A 24,340-nucleotide genomic window follows, 5' to 3' on the forward strand; every position below is an offset into this window, starting at 1 on the left:
TTTTTAAAATGCAGGTGATATAGTCTTACAGACAAACATAGCTAAAATATGAGCATATGAGAATATGAGAATGTTTCCAGAAAAATTATTTTGCTTATGTTATATTTTAATGCTCAGATAACCAAAATGATGTTCTTTTTCAAAAAAAATTAGCTTTCAGTTATCTGTTCTATTTATTTAAAATAAAATTTTACTGAATTTTTTCTATACAACTATAATATAGGGTCGCTAGTATAATAAAAGCAATTTGTCAGTCAATAAAACTTGTCAATCAATAAATAGACATTTTCAATATATTATTTTAGTTATTTTATCACCTTGCTGTACTCTCAAAGGTTTCCAGTGTGGACAAATTTTGTATGGTCTCTTTATATGTTGCATCCATAAGAAACCAGGAGATTCCTGCATCAGGAAATCACATTGGTTCAATTCTCAGTATTTGAATACTTCTCCCCACTTCTGTGCCCCCATCCCAATGCCTCTCTTTGGGATGTATATGTGTATTCTCTTCATATATGTCTGTAGTAACCTTCTATCACATCTTCCTCTATTTATCCTGTTCCCCTAAATTCTGTTGTCCATCTAGCAGCTCGGTCATGTCCCACTCTTTGTGACCCCATGAACTGAAACCCGCCATGCTTCTCTGTCCATGGAGTTCTCCAGGCAAGAATACTGAAGTGGATACTGGAGAGGATTTTCCTGACCCAGGGATCCAAACTGAGTCTCCTGTTTTGAGGCAGATTCTTTACTGTCATGAGCCACAAGGGTAGCCCATAAATAGCTGTTAGAGTACGCCATTTTTAATGTAAACCTATTCAGAAAATTATAGATGCTCTTTACTTCATTCATAATAAAAAGTTGGAGTGCTCACTGTGACCTACATGGTACTGTAAGAGTTCACCCCATTACCTCTTGAGCTTCATTATAATCTGGTCTTGGATCACTAATATTAGTCACATTGACCACTGATGCAATAGATCTCTAAGTAAGGGAATTGCTCTCGGTGTTCTAAAACCAAAAATTTGTTTGGCCAGCTTCTTACATCCTTCAGGTTTTGATTCAAATCTTACTGTCAGTGATCTCTACCACCTCCTATAGCACCTCCCTATACACATATTCCAGATCAACTGCTCTTCCTAAGAGCTTCAGATCCACCTAACTCTGTTTCACATAATATGGCTTGTCCCTTCCCCATTTTCTATCGCTCTTTCCTTCTTGTAATACACCATAAGATTTACTTATTATATGTAACAGTTATAAGCTTTCACATTCTAAACTGTTTTAGTGTGGAAACTTTTGTTATTTAACTAAGTTCCATGCACCTAGAGTCATGCCTGCAGTATTGGGAGTTCTCAGGACATGTTTTAAAAAGGAATTCACATTTTTTTGAGCATTGATAATCATAATTTATTATGAACATAGAGTGAAACTATTTTGGATATATATATATATGTTTTGTGCACAAAAATATGCAAATTTTGTAATTTGGTGACACAGAAGATGACCTTGAAGATATATATAGATGTAGATAGATATCTGCATATATAATATCTATATCTATATACATTTTCAAAGTCATCCTTCATGCTAACAAATATTAATCAACTGTCCAAGAATATTAATTCAAATAAAATTTGGAAAAATGTCAAACATCTGTATCTTGCAAAAGCTCATATTCCAGTAGCAATGTATTTAATATTATAATAATTCAGAAACAGAGTTGAGGATTCTCCCTTTTTGATAAAAATATTACTCCATTTAACTTTGACAGTCTAAGAAAGTGTAAAGTTCTGTTGTTGTTTGTTATTATTGTATTTTAATAACACTTTGAAAAAAGTTTTAAACATATAATTCAGTAACAAAGATATCACACAAAATATAAAAATTAGAAATGGAGCTTAGGAACATAATGGCTCAAATTATATACTGTATGCTGCTGCTGCTGCTAAGTCGCTTCAGTCATGTCCAACTCTGTGTGACCCCACAGACGGTAGCCACCACACTCCCCCGTCCCTGGGATTCTCCAGGCAAGAACACTGGAGTGGGTTGCCATTTCCTTCTCCAATGCATGAAAGTGAAAAGTGAAAATGAAGTCGCTCAGTCACGTCAGACTCTTAGCGACCCCACAGCCTGCAGCCTACCAGGCTCCTCCATCCATGCGATTTTCCAGGCAAGAGTACTGGAGGAGTCGGGTGCCATTGCCTTCTTTTAAAAATTTTTCCTACTATTAAATGCAACATAGTCAAAAAATAAAAAGGAAAAAACACAGCCAACTAGAGGTGTGTTGTTGGGTGTGGAGAACCAAACAGAAAACTCACCTACTTTCAAGATTTACTATTATTTGTTAAACATTTTAGAAATTTAGTTAAGACTAATTATTCCTAACATATTAGGCTGCTTACCATATGCATTGCTATTATATTTGTTAAATTATAATTCAGAAAACACTGAAACATTTTAATAACCTGGCTATCACTTCCTCATTATGTGAAAAATCACAAACAGAAACAGTAGAAGACATTGCTCTGTTATCCTTAAATGACAAAATATCTTAACACATATGTATTTGAATAAATTCCACATAAGATTTAATTGGTTTTTATTATTTTTTTCAGTGAATAGAATATGTATTTCCTTGATTTAAAATGATGGAATTACAGAAGTAATAGTGACCTAGAAAACTTTATGTACACCTTTTCTGGCCTTAAGAAGAATTTTCCTTAGGATTATACATAAACCATCTACAGAACATTTAAGATTGATAATTAAGACAAATTAGTGAGAATATATTTTTTGCTGAAAAAAATTTTCAAATACAAAAATATCTCTGAAGCATGGAAAAATATTAAAGTAAAATAAGCATTGAATACTATAGTCAGCTATAACATAAAAGTGTGTTTATTATGAATATGAATAACTACAAAGTGGCACAATGGTAAAGAATTCATGTGCAAAAGAGATGCCAATTCTACCCTGGGTTGGGAAGACCCCCTGGATGAGGAAATGGCAACCCACTTCAGTGCTTCCCTGGAAAACTCCATGGGTGGAGGAGCCTGGTGGGCTGCAGTCCATGGGGTTGCAAAAGAGTCAGACATGACTGAGTGAGCATGAGCAGGGGTGGTTTAAAACAACAGAAATTTGTCTTTCAAGAAGTTTCAGAAGTTACAAGTATGAAATCAGGGTGCAGTCAAGGTCATTATCTCTTTGAAATCTCTGAGGGAAGAATCTTATTTCTTCCTAGCTTCTGCTGTTTGCTGGTTATTCTCATCTTTCCTTGGTTTCTGGATGTTTCAGTTCAATCTCCATCTCACATGGCCTCTCCTCTCTGTGTTTCTATGAACAAATTTTCTCTTCTTGTGAGGGGTTAGTCTGGATTCAAATTTATTCTGCTACATTATGACCTAATCTTAACTTGATAACTTCTGGAAAGACTTTTTTACTAAAGAAAACCCCATTCACCAGAACCTGGAGTTAGGACTCACACTTATCTTTCTTGGATCCACAATCCAATGCACAGCAACAAATATGATAGATAAGAATGAGTACAATAGAGAAAAATAGTAAAAAGCACATTGTAAGAAAAACTGGGTACACAAGTAGAAGAAGAGAAGAGAAAAGCAGGAAAGTGACTGATATTCCAGGAAGATATGAAAGAAAAAAAAGCCAAGATGATAATGTGAATCTTAGATTCATAAATTTCAAATATAGGAATAGAAATGCCCAAAGTTTAAAAAATAAAACCCATTTTAATTTAAAACCAATAATTGAAAGACATAAGCCACTAGGAAGACAGCTGTTTGTGCCTATGCTCATACTTCAGTCCAGTTCAGTTCAGTCGCTCAGTCGTGTCCAACTCCTTGCGACCCCATGAACCCCAGCGCGCCGGGCCTCCCCGTCCATCACCAACTCCTGGAGTTCACCCAAACCCATGTCCATCAAGTCAGTGATGCCATCCAACCATCTTATCCTCTGTCGTCCCTTTCTCCTCCTGCCCTCAATCTTTCCCAGCATCAGGGTCTCTTCAAATGAGTCAGCTCTTCGCTTCAGGTGGACAAAGTATTGGAGTTTCAGCTTCAACATCAGTCTTTCCAATGAAAACCAAGGACTGAACTCCTTTAGGATGGACTGGTTGGGTCTCCTTGCAGTCCAAAGAGGCTCTCAAGAGTCTTCTCTAACACCACAGGTCAAAAGCATTGATTCTTTGGCACTCAGCTTTCTTTACAGTCCAACTCTCACATCCATACATGACTACTGGAAAAAGCATAGCCTTGACTAGATGGACTTTTGTTGACAAATAATGTCTCTGCTTTTTATGCTGTCTAGGTTGGTCAAAACTTTCCTTCCAAGGAGTAAGATTCTTTTAATTTCATGACTGCAATCACCATCTTCAGTGATTTTGGAGCCCCAAAAAATAAAGTCTGACACTGTTTCCACTGTTTCCCCATCTATTTGCCATGAAGTGATGGGAACAGATGCCATGATCTTAGTTTTCTGAATGTTGAGCTTTAAGCCAACTTTTTCACTCTCCTCTTTCACTTTCATCAGGAGGCTTTTGAGTTCTTCTTCACTTTCTGCCTTAAGGGTTTTGTCATCTGAGATTAATGATATTTCTCCTGGAAATCTTGATTCCAGCTTGTGCTTCCTCCAGCCCAGCGTTTCTCATGATGTACTCAGCATATAAGCTAAATAAGCAGGGTGACAATATACAGCCTTGATGTACTCCTTTTTTCTATTTGGAACCAGTCTGTGGTTCCATGTCCAGTTCTAACTGTTGCTTCCTGACCTGCATACAGATTTCTCAAGAGGCAGGTCAGGTTGTCTGGTATTCCCATCTCTGTCAGAATTGTCCACAGTTTATTGTGATCCACACAGTCAAAGGCTTTCATTCCCATTACTATTAACTGGAACCCTGGGCCCTGACCTCTTCTAATTAAAACCAAAACCAGTTGGTTCTTATTTTCTAAAATATATTTGGGTTATGAGAAATAACACCAAATATTTTAAATTGCAAATTTAAGCATACCTCATAAAGACATTCAAGGGACCTTGTACAATATCATGGCTCATGGCTCACACCTTTCTTCATTCAGCTATGTTAATCTAGCTAGTCTAGTACAAAACAACTAACAAAAAATTAGTAATGTTTGCAAACAATAAATCTTTCATTCCTTCTTTCATGGAAATACAGGTATCAATACTGATCATAGAAATGTGGCAACATACAGCTACAACTTCGAATTTAAAACATAAAAGATAGTGTGGGAGCTGACTGGAATTCAATGCAGACTTTTGTGCAATTATTTCCATGAAAAATCTTAAATTTTACTATTAATGTGACATAATGAAAAATATGCTGCATATCTTTAATATATTAATCGACCTGTAGCTACAGATGCCGGAGAAGGCAGTGGCACCCCACACCAGTACCCTTGCCTGGAAAATCCCATGGACAGAGGAGCCTGGAAGGCTGCAGTCCATGGGGTCGCTAAGAGACACCACTGAGTGACTTCACTTTCACTTTTCACTTTCATGCATTGGAGAAGGCAATGGCAATCCACTCCAGTGTTCTTGCCTGGAGAATCCCAGGGACAAGGGAGCCTGGTGGGCTGCCATCTATGGGATCACACAGAGTCAGAAACGACTGAAGTGACTTAGCAACAGCAGCAGCTACAGATGCATATATCTATCTCAGTGAAATGCAGTTCTGAAAAATTATTTCAGGCTATATTAGAATAGGAAAACACTATATCAGTATTCAAAATTAATTTTAAAATTCTGAAGACAAATATGTTATATGTTATTATGTTTAAATATGTTATAAATATGTTAGATTTTAAATGAATTATTATAATAAACTTTTCTCATATATCAGAGCACTCATGTCAAATTAATAAAATGGCAATCTTATATCACCTAGTGAAGACAAAGCCAAATAAATGGTACCTATATAGAAATATATATGCTTATATTTGAGCATACTTTGCATAAATTCATGTTTATGTGTGAATTCATATGCCTGCATATATATACATATATGTGTATATATCTGTATGCTTCAGTATGTATACTTGTGAGTATTTTAACAAATATTGAACTTCTTTATGAGAATCCTATAGAGTAAGGATGGTTTGCACCTGCCTGAAGGGAGACAGAGGAAATCCATCATTGTTCACCTGGACCTAAGATTAGATGTATGGATGTCTCAGTCTAAGTCAGGTGTATCAGTAGATTCACTTGGCCCCATATTTAAATTTTCATTTTAATTAGTGATAAAAATAACATTTTGATTACCATCTTTCTGGTCCTGGGATTATTATCTCAATAAACTCTTCACTTGTATAGCAAAGAAGGTATGATTAATCCACTCTCAAAAATTTCAAAAGTGTATACACCTGCTTTACACAAATCCAGATATACAGATTTATCTAAATCAGAAATCTCAATGTTATCTTAAAATTCTTTCCTTATCTTCAAGCTAGTGAACCTCATTATTCAGTCAACAAATTGTATTAAATTGAACTCCAAAAGAATTTAAAAAAAAAAAACAAAACACAAAAAACTGTCATGTTTTCTCCATCCCACTGCTATTGTTTTGGCTTTGTTTTCACCTTCTGTTGTCAGACTATTGAAATTACTTTCCTATTTCTAGTCTTTCTCTTATCTACATAGCTTATAAAATCTTAATAAAACCCAAAAGTAATTATGCCACATTCCTACTTAAAATACTCTGCTCACCCCTGACCTTAAAAGTCCAAACCTCCTGGAGATCTGTTTGAAGACCCTCAAGAGCCCTTCCAGGCTTCCCAGTTGGGGCTAATTTTAAAAAACCTGCCTGCCAATGTAGGAGACTTTAAGAGACATGGATTTGATCCCTGGGTTGGAAAGATCCCTAGAGGAGAGTATAGCAACACACTCAAGTATTCTTGCCTGGAGAATCCCCATGGACAGAGGAGCCTGGTGGACTATGGTCCATGGAGTTGCCAAGAATCGGGCACTACTGACCGACTTAGCAGACACGCACATGCAAGAGGTTTTCTACATTTGTGTCCCATCACTTTTCATATCACTCTACATAGGTGTCCTACATAGAATTCTTTGAAAATAGTAGGCAAGGAATCAGCTTTCTCCATTTATTCACCTAACTTCTATTCTCAGAAGTCAAGATTTGCACATGCAGTAACACCTTCTCCAGTTTTCTCTCTGGGCAGAGTGTGTGTTACCTTTCTGTTCATATACACTCCTACTTATGGCTGCAGTTTTAGGACTTGCTATATTTTGATTATCAACTTGTATCTATTCTCCTCCAGGTGATGCCAGGTAAATAGTTGAGGCAAAAAAAAATATTCATTATTCACCTATGTACGTGCGTGCTAAGTTGCTTTACTCATGTCCTACTCTTTGGGATTCCAAGGACTTTAGCCCACCAGATTCTTCTATCAATAGGATTCTCCAGGCATAAGTACTGAAGTGTGTTTCTATGCCCTCCTCCAGCCTTATTTATCTATGTAAGATCTTATTCTAGTATAAACATAACATATAAGGTGGCCAATATTATAAATATTTTACAACTGAGAGAATGAAACCAAATTTTCATTCCAAATTTTTGGTTTAAATAAAAAAGATTCATTATTTTAAAATCCAGAGAAAGCTCTTAATGGACTTTTATCTATTGAAAATATAGCAGAAGAAAATCATATGAAGCAGAGGGGATTACATCTCCAATATTCCACTGACTCCCTAAATTGGGACACATCCTTACTTAGGTTGAGCAAGCACTGGGCTATATTGCAGAAGAATGAACAACAGACATAAGAGGAGGCCCTAACTTGTGTATTGAACACATGATTACACTCATTGGATAAGGCTACACTGAACACAGTGAGCATAATGGTCATAGACACTTTTAGATAAAGTTACAGATGCCTCTGATACTACATAATTGCTTTGGAGTGGGTAAGGAGAATGACTATATTTTAAACACACACACACATACACAAACACAATCAAGGGCTCTTGAATAGTTGGCCAATAATAGTCCCAGCAGTAATGTTCTAACAAAACGCACATAATCCCTTTAAATAGCATGTTAAGATATTTGAAGATATAATAAAGCCTATTTTACATAAACACATTCTCCAAGAATTATACTTGCTTAAAAGAAAAGAAAAAAACTTTAAATTTCTGACATTTACCATCCTACTATTATCATGCCAAAATTTTCAGTAAATGGCAGTTCCTGGTGTGACATGCATTGCAATAAATCATGGAGTTTTTGTTAAATGCTTCTCCAGCTCCCGTATACAGATGGATAGTCACATACACAATATAAGCACATGGGCTCACATGCAAAAAAAAAAAAAAATCCCAATTTTTCATTCAGATTTCCTATCATCTCTCAAATTAGCATGCACTATCTCAACCTCTATCACAGCTCTTTCTTTTAACTTTTTGGGACACAAAAGCCAGATAGAATACTTTCAGAGCAGAATATCTGTTTTAAAGCATACACACATTGGTCACTGGTGCTTTTCTAAGAGCTACAAGCATTGTGTTCTCATTAGAAGATAGTTTCAGTTTTCCCAAGAGCACAGTAATCTCAAGGAGGTCTCTCACTTTGTCCTTCGGCATGAAAAAAAAATCTGTTAATGATACCAATTAAGAACCTTGAATGTCATTTCTACATCTTTGTTCTGTTTCAGGTCAGCAAGTCCAGGGCTCAAAACAAGTCATAAGAACTCTGTTGAAGCTTGAAGACTTTTTGTAACTTTTGAAAAGGAAGGCAGGTATTTCAAAATAACTGCAAATCTCATGGTATTTTCAATAAGAGATTACATTATTTATACTCTATTTTTATTTATCTTTACTTTGTCTCTATAAAACAAAAGAAGAAAACTGCATGAAATATGTCACTTTAATCATATCCAAATTTCTCCTTCCTAGTTACTATTACTTGTGAATTTAACTTATGGTATTAACTTTTTTTAAATCCTTTAAACAAATGTGCAAGTTTTATACAACATTACTTAGATTACTCTTTTTAAGAATAATAAGGGAAGTCATTCTCAGTACCTTTCTTTGACCTCTCATCCCCAAGTCTTGATTCCCTCCTCCTTAGTGTTTTTACATGTGCCCATTCAGCAATAATTTGTCACCTTTATTTGGATCAGTTTAAGTACCATTCAAAACAAGTTCTGCTCAGTGAGGCAGTAGAGATCTATCTTTTCTTAAGTACTCTAGCTGACAACTCTCAACTGGAGTATGGAGGAAAAGAGGTAAGGTCATTTTACAGGAGGCATTTTTTTGTTTTTAATTGGAACACAATTCCTTTACAATGCTGTGTCCATTTCTTTTGTACAACAAAGTGAATCAGCTATATATATACATGTATACCCTCCCTCTTGAGCTTCCCTCTCACACACCCCCTACCCTACCCTACCCTCTAAGTCACCACAGAGCACCAAGCTGAGCTCCCTGTGCCATACAGCGCTTCCCACTAGCTATCAGTTTTACTCATGGAAGTGTACATATGGAAATCCCAATCTCCCAATTTGTCCCACCCTTTCCCCGCCTTGTGCCCACATGTTTGTTCTCTACATCTGTGTCTTTAATCCTGTCCTGCAAATAGATTCATCTGTACTATTTTTCTAGATTACATACATGTGCTTTAATACACACAGTAGAACATTACTCAGCCATAAAAAGAAATGAAATTGGGTTATTTTTAGTGATGTGGCTGGAGCTAGAGTCTGTTATACAGAGTTAAGTAACTCAGAAAGAGGGAAAGAAATACAAGAGGTATTTTAATCCTGCAGAAGCTGAAAGAACTGTGCCCTCTGCTAAAAAGCCATGGTTCCCTTGCATGTAAATTTAATGTTTCTTAATGAAAACTGAGCACAAATATTGATAGTGTAAATGTTTACAACTAATTTGATTTATTTACTTAGGATTGCTTATTTACAAAAAATAGTATATCTTTGTGTAACATTTATACTGTTTGAAGGATATTGTAATTTTATATTTTTTATTTTCCCAAAACAATAAAGTTAAAATAGTATATTTGGAATCATCTTTCCCCATTTAATATTAGTTTTATGAATTGCCCCAAGTATAATATAGCTCATAAAACTCTTGCAAAGAGATCCTGATAGAGAGGACATCAACTTACTTTCCCAGGTTAGTTGAAATGTGGTCAGTTTTTTAAAGTAGTTTTAAAATTTGATAAATTCTATAATCAACCTTCCATAGTGTGATACGCATAAGGTTATAGTCTCTATTTTATATGTGAGCAATTAAAAACTCATAACTGTTATCTGGTTTTCCATGATCACTAAGGAATAAGTAAACAATTTTGGAACCTAATAAACTGTCAAGTCCCTAATTATATTCAGAGTCCTATATATTATTTGTCTCAAAATTTGATGAAACATTTTCTGAATATTAATTCCAGGAAATAGGTTAAAGATAGTCAGATTCTTCAACATACTTCAAGAGGCCATTATATTATAACCAGGTTGAATCAAATTTCAGAGTGAGGATTATATTCAATTTTTTTAAACATAACTACTCACGAGTATATTTCTATTTTCCAATTTCTTCAGCTTTTTCATCATTAAAATAATTTCCTTTTGTAAAAAAAGTAAAGCATAAACATAATAAAAACATATATTTTAAAATAAAATTTAATCTCCCAAAAATGCATAAGATTCACTCTATTAGAAGTGAGTATTCTCAAAAATGTCCTTGACTATCTCTCTATAATTATATATATAGAAATATGCATGCATGTGTGTATAAATGCACACACACACATATATGTAATATATATACATATCCTTATGTCATTTGCATATTTAAATATATACTTGTTTTTTCTTTTCTGTTAATAGATTTTCCCATAAAATAACATGTAATTTTACTGTATTTTCTCTAACAATAACATAGCATTTCATGACCCTTAAAACACTGTATATGGTAACTATATACCCAGTTATATATATATATATATATATATATGCATAAGTATATATAAAATGTATAATAAACATCAGATTATATAAACTATCATATCAGTAGTTTTATTTTTCATTTCTTTGAGAGTGAATATACTTCACAATGATATATGAATTCCTTGTTCATGTTCTAGGCCCAAATTTTTGTCATGTTTCTGATGCTTTAGGGTGATTAGATCATTGGCAACTTTTGCAATTTCCTTCCTGGTCCTTGACCCACATAGAAATCTCTCACTGTTCTTACCTTGCCATAGATGATCCGTGAATGACCAAGCATCATTTAACTCTTTGTATTTTGTTATTCCCCCATTCGCTCTTCTGCTTCAAGACATTTGCTCAGGCACAGAGACCCAGGAGAATGTCAGTGATCAATCAGAGCAGTCTTTCTGCGTGTCAAGTTTGATACTGTCCTTCCAATTTTACCTCTCTCATAAATTTCAAGAAATAACTTTGGAAAAATTCAGACTAGACTAGATGTCACTACTCTATTATAGTGTTTATTATATTTTATTAATTTTTTAACTGTTACTTTTGATGGCTAGAAAAATTGATGTTTGAGAAACAAAGGAGATGCTTCTGTACCACTAGCATCTAAGGCAATGCCTGGCACATAGTAGGCATTCAACAGATAGTTGTTTATCTGACTAAAGTTTCCATTGAATTCAGTATATCCTGAAGATTTTGTATGTGAGTGTGCTAAGTAGCTTCAGTCTCATCTATCTCCTCTCCATGGACTGTAGACCGCCAACCTCTTCTGCCCATGGAATTCTTCAGGCAAGAATTTAGGAGTGGGTTGCCATGCCCTCCTCCAGGGGATCTTCCTGACCCAGTTATTAAGCCTGCATCTCTTATGTCTCCTGCACTGGCATGCAGGTTCTTTACCACTAAAGCCAACTAGGAATCTCAAAGCTTTGCATACACGCAGACTAATATATATATACACACACACACACACATATATATGTATATATATATACACACATATGTATATACACATATACACATATATGTGTATATATATACACACATATGTATATACACATATACACATATATGTATATATATATATGTGTGTGTGTGTGTGTGTATGTGAAATCTAGAAAAATGGTACAGATGAACCTATTTGCAAAGCAGAAATAGAGACACTCATGTAGAGAACAAATGTATAGACACCAAGGCAGGGAAAAAGGGAGGTGGGATGAATTCGGAGATTGGAATTGATATATACACTCTACTATGTATAAAACAGATAACTAATGAGAACATATTGCGCAGCATAGGGAACTCTACTCAATACTCTGTCATGACCTATATGGGAAAAGAATCTAAAAGAGTGGATATATGTACATGTGTAACTGATTCACTTTGCTGTAGAGTAGAAACAGAACATTGTAAAACTAAACTAGTAAAAATTTTTTAAATAAATAAATTTGTGTGTAAACAAAAAACAAAAAACAAAAAAGAACAGCAGGATTGAGATTGCACTAAGTTATCTACTCAGTCAATTACTCACGTATATAATCATTCTATAAACATAAATAATCACCTGCTATAAATTTGACACTAATAACAATATTATTAGCAAACAACAGCACTAAACTGTTGAGCAAGTGCTTTATATGTACTAATATCTTGACATGGATTTTGCACTTATTCTTAAATCCTATTTGGAGTAGAACAGTAAATATAGTAATTTTACAAAAGAAGGTGAAATTAAGATAGCTTAAGTATTATGTCAGTATTTCAGACCTTCTAAGAGAGCATAATCAGGAGAACTGAATTTAAGTTTTCATTGAATCTATTGTCTAAGTTTTTAACCATCAACGAAAAAGATATCTTTTTGTAGCCAATGAATATAAGACAACTGGTAAAATATTTTCGTTACATGACTTTCATCTTCAAAATTTTGTGTATCCCTCTGTGATTTATTTTCTATTTTTACATTTATTGAAACAATGTGATAATTCATTCTTAAATTCCAGTAGTGTATTCAAATAATGTAATTGATTTTTGAATGTATAGTGGAAATTTCTTTAAATTTCTGGTATAAAATTCCCTGATAATTTATTAAAATTTTCATGTTACTGAATTTTAAATATTTGTTAGAATTTGTTGATGATTTTTGCATCTATATCTATAGGGTTTTTTTGGAAACGTTTAAGTCTTAAAATTTTTTTATTAGGTTTGTTATTAGGGCTATACTGTCATCCAAAGAATTTAAAAATGAAATGATGTTTGGATCCATAGCCCATAAATATAGGCCAAAGCCTGTGTGGTAAACCTAAATAGGGAAACTGCCTACTAAAATAAAGGATTAAGTAAGATTCTGAGTGTTCAAAAAACAAAAAAAATAGCAAAAATGTCCAGGATAAAACAAAGATCACTCACCATGCCAAAAATAGGGAAAATCACAATAACAGGAAAAAACACATTCACAAAAAAGACACTCTCCTGACACCAACATCAAATGAATCACAAGTTAAAACTATCTGCTGAGAATTTTAAACCAACAGTAATAAAAATGCTTCCACAGTCAACTGCATATTCTATTGAAGCAAACAAGGAATGAAAGACATCAGCAAAGAAGTAAAAACTTATACAAAAGAACCAAATGAAAATTACAGAAATGAAATATACAATAAAAGACAAAGAAACCTTCCTGGAAAGATTCAGTAGTACAGGGGGTATAATTCAGGTTACATTCATTGACCTTGAGGACATAAAAATGGAATTTACCCAATCTGAACAACGAAAAATAAAAGATTGGGGAAAAAATGAACAGAGCATTAAGGGCCTATAAAAAATAACAAGGTCCAATACTCTTACAGCACATTCTTATGTGGGTCCCACTTGGAGTGGTTAATATGGAATATTGAATACATAAGTCACATAACTAACTAATTTAGCAAATAATTTTCCCAAAGCGTGCTTTTTGGAGAATTTTCCAAATCATCCATTATTTGCTCCATTTTATTTGGCAGCTTCTTCCTCAGGATATTTCTTTCCTCCCACATTTCCTCCCACATAAGCAGCAAAGTGCATGATATACCTTCCACATTTGTTTGGAAATCTCATCAAATATGCAAGTTTATTATTTTCCAACCAACAACAGAATATGATTTAGCCGGGTCCCCTTTTACTTTATAGAATGGATTTCTACCACATCCAATAATATATTCCTCTTTTCCTCCTAAGGCAACCACAGAAGTAGTTTTAATATTCATATCTCTATGAAAATTCCATTCATAATGATATATGTGTTCTTTAAGATGGCAGAGCATTCTTTGTATTCCTCTTGTGTCTTTTTAGGCCTTCATTAGAATATCTTTAACATCTGTATTTCTGTCAAAAATTCCTTCAGGGTTGTTGTTAAGTTGCTAAGTCAAGTCCAACTCTTTGTGACCACATGAACTATAGCATGCCAAGCTTCCCTTTTCTTCACTATTTCCCAGAATTTGTTCAAACTCACATCCATTGAATCAGTGATTCTATCTAACCATCTCATTCTCTGTCATCCACTTCTACTCTTGCCTTCAGTCTTTCCCAGCACCAGGGTTTTTTCCAGTGAGTCAGTTCTTTGCATCATGTGGTCAAAGTATTGGAGCTTCAGCTTCAGCGTCAGTCCTTCCAATGGACATTCCGGGTTGATTTCCTTTAGGATTGACTGGTTTGATTTCCTTGTTGTCCAAGGGATTCTCAAGAGTCTTCTCTGGGACCACAGTTTGAAAGCACCAATTCTTTGGTGCTCAGCCATCTTTATGGTCCAGTTCTTGCATCTGTACATGACTACTGGAAAAACCATAGCTTTGACTATAGAGACTTTGGTGGCAAAGCAATGTCTCTGCTTTTTAATGTGCTGTCTGGTTTTGTCATAGCTTAAAGGGCTTCCCTGATGGCCCAGAGGTTAAAGTGTCTGCCCACAATGCAGGAGACCCTGGTTCAATCCCTGGGTTAGGAAGATCCCCTGGAGGAGGAAATGGCAACCCACTCCAGTATTCTTGCCTGGAGAATCCCATGGAGGAAGAAGCCTGGTAGGCTACAGTCCTTGGGGTCGCAAAGAGTCAGACACGACTGAGCGACTTCACTCACTTTCTTCCAAGAAGCAAGTGTCTTTTAGTTTCATGGTTGCATTCATAGTCCCTCAAGGTAATCTGGGATATGTCTATTAAGAGTCTCAGAACATTTTCTAGCCTCTATCCAGTACCCCATTCCAAAGTTATGCCCACATGTTTAGGTATTTGTTACAGCAGCACCACACATTTCTGTACAAAAATCTACATTAGTTTGCTAGGGCTGCTATAACAAATAGCACAGAATAGGTGGCTTAAAGCAACAGAAATGCATTTTCTCACAATTCTAGAGGTTAGAAGTCCTAAATTAAGGTTGCTATCTTTAGGGCTTTGCTCTCTCTCATCTTTCCTTGCCTGTCCCTGGCTTCTGGGCATGGCTATCAATCCTTGGTATTGCTTAGTTTGTTGGCTCATCCCTCAAGTCTCTGCCTAGATGGTCAGAAGATATTCTCTGTGTCTGTGTCTCTGCTTTCTTTTCTTAAGGACACCAGTCCTTGGATTAGGGCCTGCTATAATCTGTCATAATTTCACCTTAATTTATCATTAATTGCATCAGCAAAGACCCAATTTCCAAGTATAGTTATATTCTGCAGCTCTATTTCTGAGAGCCACTGTTTAACGTAGTATACTAGGTTATAAATCATGAGGTTATAAATCATATTTGATAACTGAAACAAAAGCACTATCTTATCCTCAAATTAAAGCACTATCTAATCCTCAAAATAATACTGTTTAAAAGTGGTGACAATAAAAGGAACCAAATGGAATTAGGGTAGCTACATTTCTCTCTGAGTATTAAATGTCATAAAGAAATAACTTCTGAAACTCTTTTGGCTTGAATAAAGTTTTTGTGTGGGAAGATTTTGATTATGAATTGCATTTTTAAATCAATTATTGAATAAAGTCTTCTGGTTCCTTATTGCTTCTTGGCTTAGTTTTGCTAACCTACATTTTTCAAAGATGTTTTCCATTTCATTTAAGTAATCAATGTTATCATACTTTTCCTTTTAGTATCTGTACGATCACTAGTGATATCATTTATTTTATTCTGTATATTGATAATTTCTTATATTTTATTTATTTCTTGATTATTCTTGTTATTGGTTTAGCAAATTGATTAAAACTTGGTTTTACTTTTCCTTTGTATTCTTTGTTTATTGTTGTGTTCAAATTCGTTCATTTCTGTTTCCACCATTATCCATATCTGCCTATTATTTTAATTCAATTTGCTCTTGTTTTTTGAGTTAACTGGGTAGGAACTTACATAATTATTTTGGACTTTTATTCTTTTTTAAATATAGAAATTTAGAGTTATAACCTTGTCACCAAGTATTGCTTTATACTGTATCTTGCAAATTTTTTATTTGAGATATTCCTTGTTTATTTTGTAATATTTTAAAATATTCCATAAGATGTTTCCTTTGACTTGTAAGTTGCATAGAAATTTGTTATCCAATTATTTATTTGGGAATTTTCTATTTCTTGGTTTTTTGGTGTCTAATTTACAACATTTTGAGTCAGGTAAATTATAGCTGTTTGTATGCTTTAAAATTTTTTAAAACTTACTTTATGGAACAGAATTTTTTCCTATATATATATTTGTAAAACACATCTAGATTTTACAGTTTCAATCGTTGGGTGCAGTTTTCTATAAATGATGATTAGGTCAGTTTGGTTCATAGTATTGCTCTGATCTCCTGTATACGTACTTTTTCATCTATTTGTTCTACTAATTAGTTACTCAGAGAGACTTTTTTTAAATTAATTTTTTTATGGAAGGATAATTGTTTTACAGAATTTTGTTTTTTTTTCTGTCAAGCCTCAACTTGAATTGGCCATAAGTATACTTATATCCCCACTCTTTTGAACCTCCCTCCCACATCCCTCCCCATCCCACCCCTCTAGGTTGATACAGAGCCTCTGAGTTTCCCGAGCCATTTAGCAAATTCCTGTAGGCTATCTATTTTTCATGCGGTAATTTAAGTTTCCATGTTGCTATTATGGAAATAATACATCTCATCTTCTCCTTCCCTCTCCCCATGTCCATAAGTCTATTCTGTTTCTCCATTGTTGTCCTATAAATAAATTCTTCACTACCATTTTTCTAGATTCCATATATATGCATTCAGTTCAGTTCAGCTCAGTTCAGTCACTCAGTCATGTCCGACTCTTTGTGACCCCATGAATCACAGCACTCCAGGATTCCCTGTCCATCACCAACTCCCAGAGTTCACTAAACTCATGTCCATCAAGTCGGTGATGCCATCCAGCCATCTCATCCTCTGTCGTCCCCTTCTCCTCCTGCCCCTAATCCCTCCCAGCATCAGGGTCTTTTCCAATGAAGAATACAATATTTATCTTTCTCTTTCTGACTTACTTCACTCTGTATAATAGGTCCTCGGTTCATCCACCTCATTAGAACTGATTCAAATGTGTTCCTTTTTATGGCTGAGTAATATTCCATTGTGTATGTGTACCACACCTTCTTCATCCATTCATTTGTAGATGGACATCTAGGTTGCTTCCATGTTCCAGCTATTGTTAATAGTGCTGAAATGAACATGTCTTTTTCAATTTTGGTTTTCTCAGGGTATATGCCTAGGAGTGGGCTTACTGGGTCATACAGTGATTTTATCCCTAGTTTTTTAAGGAATGTCCATACTGCCTTCCATAGTGGCTGTATCAGTTTACATTCCCACCAACAGTGCAAGAATGTTCCCTTTCCTCCACACTCTCTCCAGCATTTATTGTTTGTAGACTTTTTCATGATGGCCGTTCTGACAGGTGTGAGGTGACATCTCATTGTAGCTTTGGTTTCTGTTTCTCTAATAATGAGCGATGTCGAGAATCTTTTCATGTGTTTGTTAGCTGCCTGTATATCTTCTTTGGAGAAATGTCTGTTTAGGTCTTTTTCCCACTTTTTGATTGGGCTGTTTGTTTTTCTGGTATTGAGTTGTATGAGCTGCTTGCATATTTTGGAAATTATTCCTTGTCAGTTGTTTCATTTGCTTTTATTTTCTCCCATTCTGAGGGCTGTCTTTTCACCTCACTTGTAGTTTCCTTTGCTGTGCAAAAGCTTTTACGTTTGATCAGGTCCCACTTGTTTAATTTTGTTTCTATTTCCATTACTCAAGGAGGTGAGTCATAGAGGATCTTGCTTTGATCTATGTCATTGACTGTTCTGCCTACTGCCTACGTTTTCCTCTAAGAGTTTTATCGTTTCTGGTCTTATATTTGGGTCTTTAATCCATTTTGAGTTTATCTGTGTGTATAGTGTTAGGAAGTGTTCTAATTTCATTCTTTGACATGTAGCTCTCCAGTTTTGACAGCACCACTTATTGAAGAAACTGTCTTTGCCCCATTGTATATCCTTTCCTTCTTTGTCGAAAATAAGGTATCCATAGGTGCATGGGTTTATTTCTGGGTTTTCTACCTTGTTCCATTGGTCTATATTTCTGCTTTTGTGCCAGTACCATACTGTCTTGATGACTGTAGCTTTGTAGTATAATTTGAAGTCAGGAAGGTTGATTCCTCCAGCTCCATTCTTTCTCAGGACTGCTTTGGCTATTTGGGGGTCTTTTGTGTTTCTATATGAATTGTGAAAATTTTTGTTCCAGTTCTGTGAAAAATGCCATTGGTAATTTGATAGGGATCACATTGAAAATGTAGATTGCATTTGGCAGTATAGTCATTTTTATAATATTGTTCTTTCTATCTAGAAACATGGAATATCTCTCCATATGTTTATGTCATATTTGATTTCTTTCTTTCTTATTGACTTATAATTCTCTGTGTACAGATATTTTGTCTCCTTAGGTAAGTTTATTCTTAGATATTTATTTCTTTTTGTTGTAATGATGAATGAGATTGATTCTTTAATTTCTTTTTTTCTGATTTCTCATTGTTAGTATGTAGAAAAGCAAGTGATTTCTGTGTATTGATTTTATATCCTGTAACTTTTAAAAATTCACTGATTAGCTGTACTAACTTTCTGATACTATCTTTAGGGTTTTTTAAGTACAGTATCATGTCATCTGCATACAGTGAGAGCTTTAATTAACCTTTTCTGATCTGGATTATTTTTCTTTTTCATCTCTCATTGCTGTAGCTAGGACTTCCAGAACTATGTTGAATAACAGTGTGGAAAGTGGATACCCTGGTCTTATTCCTGATCTAAGGGAGAATGCTTCCAGTTTTTCACCATTGAGAATAATGGTTGCTGTAGGCTTTTCATATATAGGTTTTACTATGTTGAGGTAGGTTCCTTCTATGCCCATTTTTTGAAGAGTTTTAATCACAAATGTGTGCTAAGTTTTATCAAAGGCTTTTTCTGCATCTATTGATATGGATCATATGGTTTTTATCTATTTGTTACTATGTTATATCACAATGATTGAGTTGCCTATATTGAAGAATCCTTGCATCCTTGGAATAAATCCAACTTGATATGTTGTATGAACTTTTTAATGTGTTACTGAATTCTTTTTGCTAAAATTGTATTGAGGATTTTTGCATCTATGTTCATGAGTGATATTGACCTGTATCTTTCTTTTTGTGTGATGTCTTTGTCTGGTTTTTGCACCAGGGTGATGGTGGCCTCATAGAATGAGTTTGTAAGTGTTCCTTTTCTGCAATTTTTTGAAAGAATTTTAGAAGGATAGACATTAGCTCCTCTCTAAATGTTTCATAGAATTCTCTTGTGAAGAAATCTGGTCTCAGGCTTTTGTTTCTTGGGAGATTTTTGATCACAAATTCTATTTCAGTGTCTATAATTTGGTTGTTCATAATTTCTATTTCTTCCTGTTTCAGTCTTGGAAGATCGAACTTTCTTTCTATTTCTTCCAGATTATCTATTTTTTTGCCACATTGTTGTTCATAATCATCTCTTATAACCCATTGTGTTTCTGCATTTTCTGTTGTAACCTCTCCCTTTTCATTTCTAATTTTGTTGGTTTGATTCTTCTCTCTTTTCTTCTAGACAAGTCTGGCAAAATGTTTGTCAATTTTGTTTGTCTTCTCAAATAACCAGCTTTTAGTTTGATTATTTTTACTATTGTTTTTTTTATTTATTTTTCATTTATTTCTACTCAGATCTTTATGATTTATGTCTTTCTTCTAATTTGGTGGTGGGGGGGTTGTTCTTCTTTTTCCAGTTGTTTTAGGGGTAAATTAGGTTGTCTGTTCAATGTTTTTCTTGTTTCTTGAGGTAGGATTGTATTTCTGTAAACTTCCCTCTTAGAAATGCTTATGTTGCATCCCATTGGTTTTGAGTTGTCATGTATTCATTGTCATTTGTTTCTAGAAATTTTTTGATTTCCCTTTTGATTTCTTCAGTAACCTGTTGGTTATTTAGAAACTTGTTGCTTAATCTCCATTTGTTTCTTTTTTCTTACAGTTTTTTTTTTTTTCCCCTTGTAAATCATATCTAGTCTTATAGTATTGTGTTTGGAGAAGATGCTTGATATAATTTCAATATTTTTAAATATATTGAGGTTTGATTTTTGACCTAAGATGTGGTCTATCCTGAAGAATGTTCCTAATGCAGTTGAGAAGAAGGTGTATTCTTCTGCATTTGGATGGAATGTTCTGAAGATATCAATGGGATCCATATAATCTAATGTATCATTTAAGATTCGTGTTTCCCTACTAATTTTCTGTTTTGATGATCTGTCCATTGCTGTGAGTGGGGTGATAAAGTCTCCTACTATTACTGTATTACTGTCAATTTCTTCTTTTGTGTCTGTTAGTTTTTGTCTTATGTTTTGAGGTGCTCCTATGTTGGGTCCATAGATATTTACAACTGTTATGTCTTCCTCTTGGATTGATCCCTTGTGTAGTGTCTTTCCTTATCTCTTGTAATCTTTATTTTAAGGTCTGTTTTGTCCATTTTGAAGATTGCTACTCCAGCTTTCTTTTGCTTACCATTTGCATGGAATATATTTTTCCATCTTCTCACTATCTGTCTATTTGTGTCTTTAGGTCTGAAGTGGGTTTCTTGTAGACAGCATATATGGGTCTATTTTGTTTTATCCATTCAACCAGTCTGTTTCTTTTGGTTAGAGCATTTAATCCATTTACATTTAATTATTGATATACATGTTCCTATTGCCATTTGCTTAATTATTTGGGCTTGATTTTGTAGATCATTTTTCTTCTGTTGTACTTCTTGACTATATAAATCCCTTTAACTTTTATTGTAAAGCTTGTTTGTGGTACTGAATTATTTTAACTTGTGCTTGTCTCAAAAGCTTTTTATTTCTTCATCAGTTTTGAATGAGATCCTTGCTGGGTACAGTAATCTTGGTTGTAGGTTTTTCCCTTTCAGTACTTTAAATGTATCCTACCATTCCCTTTTGGCCTGCAGAGTTTCTGCTGAAAGATAAGCTGTTAAGCATATGGGTTTCCCTTGTATGTTACTTGTTGCTTCTCCCTTGCTGCTTTTACTATTCTTTCTTTGTGCTTAGCCTTTGTTAGTTTGAATAGTATGTGTCTTGGCATGTTTCTCATTGGGTTTATTCTGTATGGGACTCTTTGTGCCTCTTGGACTTGATTGACTATTTCCTTTTCCATTTTGGGGAAATTTTCAACTATAATCCCTTTAAAAATTTTCTTATGTCCTTTCTCTTCTTCTTCTGGGACCCCTGTAATTCAAATGTTGATGTGTTTGATATTGTCTCAGAGATCTCTGAGACTATCCTCAGTATTTTTCATTATTTTTACTTTATTCTGCTCCTCAGAAGTTATTCCTACCATTTTATCTTCCAGCTCACTGATTTGTTCTGCTTCAGATATTCTGCTATTGACTCCTTCTAGAGTATTTTTAACTACAGTAATTGTGTTGTTTGTCTCTGTAGGTTTATTCTTTAATTATTCTACGTCTTTGTTAATTGATTATTGCATTTTCTCCATTTTGTTTTCAAGATTTTTATCATCCTTACTATCATTATTTTGAATTATTTTTCAGGTAGTTTGCCTATTTCATCTTCAATTATTTGGATTTCTGTATTTCTAATTTGTTCCTTCACTTGTGCAGTATTTCTCTGCCTTTTCATTATTTTTTTTTAAACTTATTGTGTTTGAGATCGCCTTTTCTCAGGCTTCAAGGAAAGTTGAATTATTTCCTTGAAGAAGGTTTAATTCTTTATTCCTTTTGGTTTCTTCCCTCCTAAAGTAGGTCCAGTGCACTCCTAAAGTTGGTCCAGTGGTTTGTGTAAGCTTCCTATAGGGTAAGATTTGTGCAGAGTTTTTGTTTGCTTGTTTTTGTTTTTCCTCTGATGTGCAAGTCTGAGCGAGGTGGTAATCCTGTCTGCTGATGATTGGGTTTGTATTTTTGTTTTGTTTGTTGTTTAGTAGCACAGGATGCTACTAATGGTTGGGTGATGCTGGGTCTTGCATTTAAGTAGTTTCATTTGTGTGAGTTCTCACTATTTGATGCTCCCTAAGGTTAGTTCTCTGGTAGTATAGGGTCTTTGAGTCAGTGCTCCCACTCCAAAGGCTCAAGGCTTGATCTCTGGTCAGGAACAAAGATTCCACAACTGGTTTGTTATGACATCAAGTGAGATTAAAACAGATATCCAAAAATGAGAAACCAAAGATGAACCCCAGACAAATGACAATTACAAAATCAGGCAAATAGTAATTAAAATAATGGAATATATATATATATATATATATATATATATATATATATATATATATACACACATGAGCAAAGTCAAAACAGTCCAACAAAAATAAAGTACAGCAGATTGACCCAGAGAACAAAGGAAATCAGAAATTATACTTACCAGTTAAGAACAAAACTAGCTAAAGCATAAACTCTAAAACAAAACTAAAGCAAGCTGCCAGGTGGGGAATAAAACAATGAAAACAAAGCTAAGAAATATTTTGAGCAGAAAGGAAAGAAAGAATAGATATGCAAAGTTAAATAGAGGTAGATGAAGATTTATATACATTAAAGATTACCTGCAAGGGGAAAAGAACAGTAGGGAAGACAAACAAAGGAATAAATGTAGAAAAAATATAATAGGTTTACAAAAATAAAAGTTAAGCTTTTTTTTTTTTTTTTTTTTTTATGGAAGAAAAAAGAAAAGAAAAAAAAAAGGAAAACTCTACAGAACTGCCAAAGCCCAAGGTAGAGGCAGAGGTTTATAACAATAATAAAAAAGGTGACTAAGGTAAAAAGTAATAATAATAATAATAAGCTTAAAATCTCAATTGGATTTCATAGTGCCAATAAAATTACCAGCTCCAATGAGGGGACAGGGGGAGGAAAAAGATAAAAAATTATCCAAAAGATTCTACAGAACAAGTCAAAAAATAAGAATAATAAATGTTTTTCTTGAGTCACTGCTTTCACAGTCTTTTCCCTCCCTGGGAGTCACAGCCCACCTTGCCTCCCTAGGATGCCCTCCAACACTCTGCTGATCTCTGGACCTGCTGTGGGGGTAACTCAGATTCTAATCTGGTCCTATTCCTGCGTGTTCTTGCCTCCAATGTCCACAGCTATCAGAACTGGTGTGTTTTCTTTTATGGGAGCTCTCAATGACCTTTTATATATTTCATAGACATAAAGTCTGCCTAGCTGATCATGTGTATTTAATCTGCATCTTGTACAGCTTGTGGGAAGGTTTTGGATCTTCTTCCTTAGCCACACTGCCCTTGGGTTTCAAATGTGGTTTTTATTTCCACCTCTGCATGTGGGTCATCCACTGCAGTTCACTCCTGAGGCTGCCCTGGTAGGCTTGGGTTTATCCCTGTGAGGGCCAGGTGTAGACGTGGTGCAGCTGCCTGGGTCGCAGGGCTTCTGGCAGCACCAGGTACTCAGGGGAATTGGTAGCTAGGGCAGCAGGACAACATATAGTGCTCTAGAAGGGCATGGCAACCAGTATCAGCCAATACACTGCAGTGTTCTTGCCTGGAGAACCCCCCTACCTGACAAAGAAGCCTGACAGGCCACAGTCTACAATGTATCAAAGAGTCAGACTCAACCGAAGTGACCCTGTGTGCATAGATGCAAGACATTTTTGCCTGTGGCAGCTCTACCACAGTGGGAGTTGAGTGTGAAGGTAGTGCAGCGGCTTGGCTTGTGGGGACCCTGGCAGCAACAAGTATGAAGGGACACAGACTGCCTCTGCTGCAGGAGTTATGGCCCTGTCAGAACCTTTTTTTGGGCCTCTTGAGCTGGTGACCAGAAGGCCTCTTTGGCCAGTCTTTCTCTGTGGCTCTGCCCATTCAGGGACTTAGAGGGTTTCCTGTACA

Source organism: Capra hircus, chromosome 1 (genome assembly GCF_001704415.2).
Source record: "Capra hircus breed San Clemente chromosome 1, ASM170441v1, whole genome shotgun sequence".
NCBI lineage: Eukaryota > Metazoa > Chordata > Mammalia > Artiodactyla > Bovidae > Capra > Capra hircus.